Raw genomic sequence first — 9,975 nt, 5'->3', positions numbered from 1 at the left:
GGGGGGGTCCGTGGGGGAGGGGGGGTCCGTGGGGGAGGACGGGGGGGGGGGAAGGGAGGTGGGGGGAAAGCAGGGGGGGAGGACGGGGGGGAAGGGAGGTAGGGGGGGGAAGGGAGGTAGGGGGGGAAGAGGGGGGGGAAAGGGGAGGGGAAAGGGGAGGGGAAAGGGGACGGAAGGGGAAGGGGGGAGGAAAGGGGAGGGGAAGGGGGGAGGAAAGGGGAGGGGAAGGGGGGAGGAAAGGGGAGGGGAAGGGGGGAGGAAAGGGGAGGGGAAGGGGGGAGGAAAGGGGAGGGGAAGGGGGGAGGAAAGGGGAGGGGAAGGGGGCAGGAAAGGGGAGGGGAAGGGGGGAGGAAAGGGGAGGGGAAGGGGGGAGGAAAGGGGAGGGGAAGGGGGGAGGAAAGGGGAGGGGAAGGGGGGAGGAAAGGGGAGGGGAAGGGGGGAGGGGAAGGGGGGAGGAAAGGGGAGGGGAAGGGGGGAGGAAAGGGGAGGGGAAGGTGGGGGAGGAAAGGGGAGGGGAAGGTGGGGGAGGAAAGGGGAGGGGAAGGGGGGAGGAAAGGGGAGGGGAAGGGGGGAGGAAAGGGGAGGGGAAGGGGGAAGGAAAGGGGAGGGGAAGGGGGGAGGAAAGGGGGTGGGGGAGGGGAAGGGGGAGGAAAGGGGAGGGGGAGGGGAAGGGGAAGAGAAGGAGGGGGGAAGGGAAGGAGGGGGGAAGGGAAGGAGGGGGGAAGGGAAAGGGGGGAGGCTGGGGTGGGCGGGCCGGGGGGGAAAGTAGGGGGGGTGGCCAGGGGGGAAAATGGTGGCAGGTCTGGAGGGGTGGAAAGCGGGGGGTCGGGGGGGGGGGGCCGGGGGGGAAAGCGGGGGGGGGGGCGGGGGGATAAGCAGGGGGGGGGGTCGGGGGGAGCCAGGGGGGAAAGCAGGGGGGGGGGGCGGGGGGATAAGCGGGGGGGGGGGGGGCGGGGAGGGGCGGGGGGATAAGCGGGGGGGGGCGGGGAGGGGCGGGGGGGCGGGGTGGGGCGGGGGGGCAGGCGGGGGGGGCGGGGGGGCGGGGGGGCGGGGTGTCGGGGGGGAAAGCAGGGGGGGGGGTCCGTGGGGGAGGACGGGGGTGGAAAGGGAGGTGGGTGGAAAGCGGAGGGGGGGGGGGTCCGTGGGGGAGGGGGGGTCCGTGGGGGAGGACGGGGGGGGGAAGGGAGGTGGGGGGAAAGCAGGGGGGGAGGACGGGGGGGAAGGGAGGTAGGGGGGGGAAGGGAGGTAGGGGGGGAAGAGGGGGGGAAAGGGGAGGGGAAAGGGGAGGGGAAAGGGGACGGAAGGGGAAGGGGGGAGGAAAGGGGAGGGGAAGGGGGGAGGAAAGGGAGGGGAAGGGGGGAGGAAAGGGGAGGGGAAGGGGGGAGGAAAGGGGAGGGGAAGGGGGGAGGAAAGGGGAGGGGAAGGGGGGAGGAAAGGGGAGGGGAAGGGGGCAGGAAAGGGGAGGGGAAGGGGGGAGGAAAGGGGAGGGGAAGGGGGGAGGAAAGGGGAGGGGAAGGGGGGAGGAAAGGGGAGGGGAAGGGGGGAGGAAAGGGGAGGGGAAGGGGGGAGGAAAGGGGAGGGGAAGGGGGGAGGAAAGGGGAGGGGAAGGGGGGAGGAAAGGGGAGGGGAAGGGGGGAGGAAAGGGGAGGGGAAGGGGGGAGGAAAGGGGAGGGGAAGGGGGGAGGAAAGGGGAGGGGAAGGTGGGAGGAAAGGGGAGGGGAAGGTGGGAGGAAAGGGGAGGGGAAGGTGGGGGAGGAAAGGGGAGGGGAAGGTGGGGGAGGAAAGGGGAGGGGAAGGTGGGGGAGGAAAGGGGAGGGGAAGGTGGGGGAGGAAAGGGGAGGGGAAGGTGGGGGAGGAAAGGGGAGGGGAAGGGGGGAGGAAAGGGGTGGGGAAGGGGGGAGGAAAGGGGAGGGGAAGGGGGAAGGAAAGGGGTGGGGAAGGGGGGAGGAAAGGGGGGAGGAAAGGGGAAGGGAAGGAGGGGGGAAGGGAAGGAGGGGGGAAGGGGAAGGAGGGGGGAAGGGGAAGGAGGGGGGAAGGGGAAGGAGGGGGGAAGGGGAAGGAGGGGGGAAGGGGAAGGGGGGGAGGAAAGGGGAGGGGAAGGGGGGGAGGAAAGGGGAGGGGAAGGGGGGGAGGAAAGGGGAGGGGAAGGGGGGAGGAAAGGGGAGGGGAAGGGGGGAGGAAAGGGGAGCGGAAGGGGGGAGGAAAGGGGAGGGGAAAGGGGGAGGAAAGGGGAGGGGAAGGGGGGGAGGCAAGGGGAGGGGAAGGGGGGGAGGAAAGGGGAGGGGAAGGGGGGGAGGAAAGGGGAGGGGAAGGGGGGGAGGAAAGGGGAGGGGAAGGGGGGGAGGGGAAGGGGGGAGGAAAGGGGAGGGGGAGGAAAGGGGAGGGGGAGGAAAGGGGAGGGGGAGGGGAAGGGGAAGGGGGGGAGGAAAGGGGAAGGGAAGGAGGGGGGGGAGGAAAGAGGAGGGGAAGGGGGGGAGGAAAGGGGAAGGGAAGGAGGGGGAGGAAAGGGGAGGGGAAGGAGGGGGGAGGAAGGGGGTGGGGGAGGGGGAAGGGGGTGGGGGAGGGGGAGGGGGGGAGGAAAGGGGAGGGGGAGGGGAAGGGGAAGAGAAGGAGGGGGGGAAGGGAAGGAGGGGGGAAGGGAAGGAGGGGGGGAAGGGAAGGAGGGGGGGAAGGGAAAGGGGGGAGGCTGGGGTGGGCGGGCCGGGGGGGAAGCAGGGGGGGTGGCCAGGGGGGAAAATGGTGGCAGGTCTGGAGGGGTGGAAAGCGGGGGTTCGGGGGGGGGGCCGGGGGGAAAGCGGGCGGGGGGGGGGGGGCGGGGGGATAAGCAGGGGGGGGGTTGGGGGAGCCAGGGGGGAAAGCAGGGGGGGGGGGCGGGGGGATAAACGGGGGGGGGGGGGGCGGGGAGGGGCGGGGGGGCGGGGAGGGGCGGGGGGCGGGGTGGGGCGGGGGGGCGGGGTGGGGCGGGGGGGCAGGCGGGGGGGGCGGGGCGGGGGGGGCGGGGCAGGGGGGGCGGGGCAGGGGGCGGGGGCGGGGAAAGCGGGGGGGGAAAGCAGGGGGGGAGTCCGTGGGGGAGGACGGGGGGGGAAAGGGAGGTGGGTGGAAAGCGGAGGGGGGGGTCCGTGGGGGAGGGGGGGAGGGGGGGTCCGTGGGGGAGGACGGGGGGGGGGAAAGGGAGGTGGGGGGAAAGCAGGGGGGGAGGACGGGGGGGGGGGGGGAAGGGAGGTAGGGGGGGAAGCGGGGGGAAAGGGGAGGGGAAAGGGGGGAGGAAAGGGGAGGGAAGGGGAAGGGGGGAGGAAAGGGGAGGGGAAGGGGGGAGGAAAGGGGAGGGGAAGGGGGGAGGAAAGGGGAGTGGAAGGGGGGAGGAAAGGGGAGTGGAAGGGGGGAGGAAAGGGGAGGGGAAGGGGGGAGGAAAGGGGAGGGGAAGGGGGGAGGAAAGGGGAGGGGAAGGGGGGAGGAAAGGGGAGGGGAAGGGGGGAGGAAAGGGGAGGGGAAGGGGGGAGGAAAGGGGAGGGGAAGGGGGGAGGAAAGGGGAGGGGAAGGGGGGAGGAACGGGGAGGGGAAGGGGGGAGGAAAGGGGAGGGGAAGGGGGGAGGAAAGGGGAGGGGAAGGGGGGAGGAAAGGGGAGGGGAAGGGGGGAGGAAAGGGGAGGGGAAGGGGGGAGGAAAGGGGAGGGGAAGGGGGGAGGAAAGGGGAGGGGAAGGTGGGGGAGGAAAGGGGAGGGGAAGGTGGGGGAGGAAAGGGGAGGGGAAGGTGGGGGAGGAAAGGGGAGGGGAAGGGGGGAGGAAAGGGGAGGGGAAGGGGGAAGGAAAGGGGAGGGGAAGGGGGAAGGAAAGGGGAGGGGAAGGGGGGAGGAAAGGGGGTGGGGGAGGGGAAGGGGGGAGGAAAGGGGAGGGGGAGGGGAAGGGGAAGAGAAGGAGGGGGGAAGGGAAGGAGGGGGGAAGGGAAGGAGGGGGGAAGGGAAAGGGGGGAGGCTGGGGTGGGCGGGCCGGGGGGGAAAGTAGGGGGGGTGGCCAGGGGGGAAAATGGTGGCAGGTCTGGAGGGGTGGAAAGCGGGGGGTCGGGGGGGGGGGGGGCCGGGGGGGAAAGCGGGGGGGGGGGGGGGGCGGGGGGATAAGCAGGGGGGGGGTCGGGGGGAGCCACGGGGGAAAGCAGGGGGGGGGCGGGGGGATAAGCGGGGGGGGGGGGGCGGGGAGGGGCGGGGGGATAAGCGGGGGGGGCGGGGAGGGGCGGGGGGGCGGGGAGGGGCGGGGGGGCGGGGTGGGGCGGGGGGGCAGGCGGGGGGGGCGGGGGGGCGGGGCAGGGGGGCGGGGGGGCGGGGGGGCGGGGTGTCAGGGGGGAAAGCAGGGGGGGGGTCCGTGGGGGAGGACGGGGGGGGAAAGGGAGGTGGGTGGAAAGCGGAGGGGGGGGGGTCCGTGGGGGAGGGGGGGTCCGTGGGGGAGGACGGGGGGGGGGGGGAAGGGAGGTGGGGGGAAAGCAGGGGGGGAGGACGGGGGGGAAGGGAGGTAGGGGGGGGAAGGGAGGTAGGGGGGGAAGAGGGGGGGAAAGGGGAGGGGAAAGGGGAGGGGAAAGGGGAGGGGAAAGGGGACGGAAGGGGAAGAGGGGAGGAAAGGGGAGGGGAAGGGGGGAGGAAAGGGGAGGGGAAGGGGGGAGGAAAGGGGAGGGGAAGGGGGGAGGAAAGGGGAGGGGAAGGGGGGAGGAAAGGGGAGGGGAAGGGGGGAGGAAAGGGGATGGGAAGGGGGCAGGAAAGGGGAGGGGAAGGGGGGAGGAAAGGGGAGGGGAAGGGGGGAGGAAAGGGGAGGGGAAGGGGGGAGGAAAGGGGAGGGGAAGGGGGGAGGAAAGGGGAGGGGAAGGGGGCAGGAAAGGGGAGGGGAAGGGGGGAGGAAAGGGGAGGGGAAGGGGGGAGGAAAGGGGAGGGGAAGGGGGGAGGAAAGGGGAGGGGAAGGGGGGAGGAAAGGGGAGGGGAAGGGGGGAGGAAAGGGGAGGGGAAGGGGGGAGGAAAGGGGAGGGGAAGGGAAGGTGGGAGGAAAGGGGAGGGGAAGGTGGGGAGGAAAGGGGAGGGGAAGGTGGGGGAGGAAAGGGGAGGGGAAGGTGGGGGAGGAAAGGGGAGGGGAAGGTGGGGGAGGAAAGGGGAGGGGAAGGTGGGGGAGGAAAGGGGAGGGGAAGGGGGATCTAGGTGTATGTGTGCATAGATCCCTGAAAGTTGGGAATCAAGTAGATAAGGTTGTTAAGAAGGCATATGGTGTCTTGGCGTTTATTGGTAGGGGGATTGAATTTAGGAGTCGTAGCGTTATGTTGCAACTGTACACAACTCTGGTGCGGCCGCACTTGGAGTACTGTGTGCAGTTCTGGTCCCCACATTACAGGAAGGATGTGGAGGCTTTGGAGAGGGTGCAGAGGAGGTTTACCAGGATGTTGCCTGGTATGGAGGGGAGATCCTATGAGGAGAGGCTGAGGGATTTGGGATTGTTTTCGCTGGAAAGGCGGCGGCTAAGAGGGGATCTTATTGAAACATATAAGATGATTAGAGGTTTAGATAGGGTGGATAGTGATAGCCTTTTTCCTCTGATGGAGAAATCCAGCACGAGGGGGCATGGCTTTAAATTGAGGGGGGTAGTTATAGAACCGATGTCAGGGGTAGGTTCTTTACCCAGAGGGTGGTGAGGGATTGGAATGCCCTGCCAGCATCAGTAGTAAATGCGCCTAGTTTGGGGGCGTTTAAGAGATCCGTAGATAGGTTCATGGACGAAAAGAAATTGGTTTAGGTTGGAGGGCCACAGTTTTTTTTTTTAACTGGTCGGTGCAACATCGTGGGCCGAAGGGCCTGTTCTGCGCTGTAATGTTCTATGTTCTATGTTCTATGAAAGGGGAGGGGAAGGGGGGAGGAAAGGGGAGGGGAAGGGGGAAGGAAAGGGGAGGGGAAGGGGGGAGGAAAGGGGGGAGGAAAGGGGAAGGGAAGGAGGGGGGAAGGGAAGGAGGGGGGAAGGGGAAGGAGGGGGGAAGGGGAAGGAGGGGGGAAGGGGAAGGAGGGGGGAAGGGGAAGGAGGGGGAAAGGGAAAGGGGGGAGGCTGGGGGGGGGGGAAAGGGAGGTGGGGGGAAAGGGGGCAGGGAGGCTGGAATGGGACAAAGGGGATGTAAATAAGAATATAGATGTCTGATCAAGATGCCAAAAATTCCATTGTGATCAGAATGTGTGAATTGTGGAACAGAGGTACAGAGGTACAGATGGTTGAGGGGACTGCCTGGGCATTATGGCAGTTACCCTGAAGGGGAGGTGGGAAGTGGCTGGGTTGGAGAAGTGGAAAAATGGAAGTGAGGAAGAAACATAGAAAACTACAGCACAAAACAGGCCCTTCGGCCCCACAAGTTGTGCCGAACATATTCCTACCTTTTAGGCCTACCTATAACCCTACATCCTATTAAGTCCCATGTATTCATCCAGGAGTCTCTTAAAAGACCCTATTGAGTTCGCCTCCACCACCACTGACGGCAGCCGATTCCACTCGCCCACCACCCTCTGTGTGAAAAACTTACCCCTAACGTTTCCCCTGTACATACAGGGGATCTATGCCTCTCAACACCTTATATACCTCTATTAGGTCTCCTCTCATCCTACATCTCTCCAAGGAGAAAAGACCGCGCTCCCTCAGCCTATCCTCATAAGGCATGCCACTCAATCCAGGCAACGTCCTTGTAAATCGCCTCTGCACCCTTTCAATCTTTTCCACATCCTTCCTGTAATGAGGCGACCAGAACTGAGCACAATATTCCAAGTGGGATCTGACGAGGCTCTTATATTGCTAAAATCCATATAAACCACATCTACCGCTTTCCCTTCGTCAATGTGTTTCGTCACATTTTCGAAGAACTCCACCAGGCTCCTAAGGCATGATCTGCCTTTGACAAAGCCATGCTGAGTATTCTTGAGCATACTAAACCTCTCTAAATGCTCATAAATCAAATTGCAAATTGCAAAACTTCTCAATCAACTTACAATGCACACAAAATACACATCCCTTGGTATGGGTAGTGGATGTGTTCTTCTAGGATGTCCGTATGTGTTGGGCCACAGAACTTTACCTTGACTTCTCCGTGTAGGTAACATATATTTAATGCAGAGCAGAAGACTGCAACAGTATTGGTTTATGGATACTTTTCATAGAATCCCTTGTTGATATAAAATTAAACTTCTTCATACAGGATCAGAAGCTGTAGGGCTAAATCTTAGAGCTCCCAGAAGACAGGCTTTGAGGCAGGAAGGCTCAGAAAATGGTGGCGGGAAGCTCCAGGAGGAAAGCTTGACGTTTTCCGGCCACCAAGGGATATTCCCAGAAGCAGGAACGGCAGTGGCTTGGCTGCTGTCCAACCTGAGGCAGGTGGTCAATTAATGCAACTACGTGGCCAATTAACAGCCTGTTGGCACAATCTCGCGATCTTATAAGCATCAACACAGACAGCACCCACCCACACACACATAGTGATACATCAAGACTGTCTCCAAGGGCTTCCCAGCAAAGGGGCCTACCAATCTGGCTGCTCCATGGCTCACTCTGGCAGCAATGTCACACCCGCACTCCCACCACAGCTCTGATGTACTCTATAGTACAAAAACATCTTCCCATATAAAAATTAATCTTCTTTATCTTGGTAACAATTTTAAATTGACACTCTTGTGACAAGGTGATCTCACTCTATAACTCTTCATTATTTTAAAATCTATCGCATTTCCTTAGCTTTCTTTGTTTGTGTGGACACAGTTCCAATATCTCTAACCTCTCCACTTAATATTTATTAACCGCCGATATTATGCTGCGGTGTGCACTTCATGGCTTTAATGTCCATTTTAGAATGGATCCACCAATTCTGCACAAAGTGGTGGGCTGATCATTGCTGTCTACAGAATCATCCGTTGCCCTTTATGGCTGCACCTATGGCCTGATTGCCTTTCTTTACAACAAGACCTGTTGTACTGGTTGGAACGCAGCAATTTTATATCGCTCATTTGGTACTGGTGCACCACCAAGATTTTTCGTCAGATGGTTTCAGAAGTAGAACATAGAACATAGGACAGTACAGCACAGAACAGGCCCTTCGGCCCACGATGTTGTGCCGAGCTTAATCTGAAACCAAGATCAAGCTATCCCACTCCCTATCATCCTGGTGTGCTCCATGTGCCTATCCAATAACCGCTTAAATGTTCCTAAAGTGTCTGACTCCACTATCACTGCAGGCAGTCCATTCCACACCCCAACCACTCTCTGCGTAAAGAACCTACCTCTGATATCCGTCCTGTATCTCCCACCACGAACCCTATAGTTATGCCCCCTTGTAACAGCTCCATCCACCCGAGGAAATAGTCTTTGAACGTTCACTATCTATCCCCTTCATCATTTTATACACCTCTATTAAGTCTCCCCTCAGCCTCCTCCGCTCCAGAGAGAACAGCCCTAGCTCCCTCAACCTTTCCTCATATGACCTACCCTCCAAACCAGGCAGCATCCTGGTAAATCTCCTCTGCACTCTTTCCAGCGCTTCCACATCCTTCTTATAGTGAGGTGACCAGAACTGCACACAATATTCCAAATGTGGTCTCACCAAGGTCCTGTACAGTTGCAGCATAACCCCACGGCTCTTAAACTCCAACCCCCTGTTAATAAAAGCTAACACACTATAGGCCTTCTTCACAGCTCTATCCACTTGAGTGGCAACCTTTAGAGATCTGTGGATATGGACCCCAAGATCTCTCTGTTCCTCCACAGTCTTCAGAACCCTACCTTTGACCCTGTAATCCACATTTAAATTTGTCCTACCAAAATGAATCACCTCACATTTAACAGGGTTAAACTCCATTTGCCATTTTTCAGCCCAGCTTTGCATCCTATCTATGTCTCTTTGCAGCCTACAACAGCCCTCCACCTCATCCACTACTCCACCAATCTTGGTGTCATCAGCAAATTTACTGATCCACCCTTCAGCCCCCTCCTCTAAGTCATTAATAAAAATCACAAAGAGCAGAGGACCAAGCACTGATCCCTGCGGCACACCGCTAGCAACCTGCCTCCAATCCGAAAATTTTCCATCGACCACCACCCTCTGTCTTCGGTCAGACAGCCAGTTACCTATCCAATCGGCCAACTTTCCCTCTATCCCACACCTCCTCACTTTCATCATAAGCCGACCATGGGGGACCTTATCAAACGCCTTACTAAAATCCATGTATATGACATCAACTGCCCTACCTTCATCAACACACTTAGTTACCTCCTCAAAAAATTCTATCAAATTTGTGAGGCACGACTTGCCCTTCACGAATCCGTGCTGACTATCTCGGATTAATCCGCATCTTTCTAAATGGTCGTAAATCCCATCCCTAAGGACCCTTTCCATCAATTTACCAACCACCGAAGTAAGACTAACCGGTCTATAATTACCAGGGTCATTTCTATTCCCTTTCTTAAACAGAGGAACAACATTCGCCATTCTCCAGTCCTCTGGCACCATCCCCGTGGACAGCGAGGACCCAAAGATCAACGCCAAAGGCTCTGCAATCTCATCCCTTGCCTCCCACAGAATCCTAGGATACATTTCATCAGGCCCAGGGGACTTATCGACCTTCAGTTTATTCAAAACTGCCAAGACATCCTCCCTCCGAACATCTATTTCCTCCAGCCTATTAGCCTGTAACACCTTCTCTTCCTCAAAAACATGGCCCCTCTCCTTGGTGAACACTGAAGAAAAGTATTCATTCATCACCTCGCCTATCTCTACTGCCTCCATACACAAGTTCCCACTACTGTCCTTGACCGGCCCTAACCTCACCCTGGTCATTCTTTTATTCCTCACATAAGAGTAAAAAGCCTTGGGGTTTTCCTTGATCCGACCCGCCAAGGACTTCTCATGTCCCCTCCTAGCTCTCCTAAGCCCCTTTTTCAGCTCATTCCTTGCTAACTTGTAACCCTCAATCGAGCCATCTGAACC

The sequence above is a fragment of the Mustelus asterias genome, chromosome 7, assembly GCF_964213995.1.
Source record: "Mustelus asterias chromosome 7, sMusAst1.hap1.1, whole genome shotgun sequence".
NCBI classification, from domain to species: domain Eukaryota; kingdom Metazoa; phylum Chordata; class Chondrichthyes; order Carcharhiniformes; family Triakidae; genus Mustelus; species Mustelus asterias.
Note: the sequence above shows the minus strand (reverse complement) of the source record.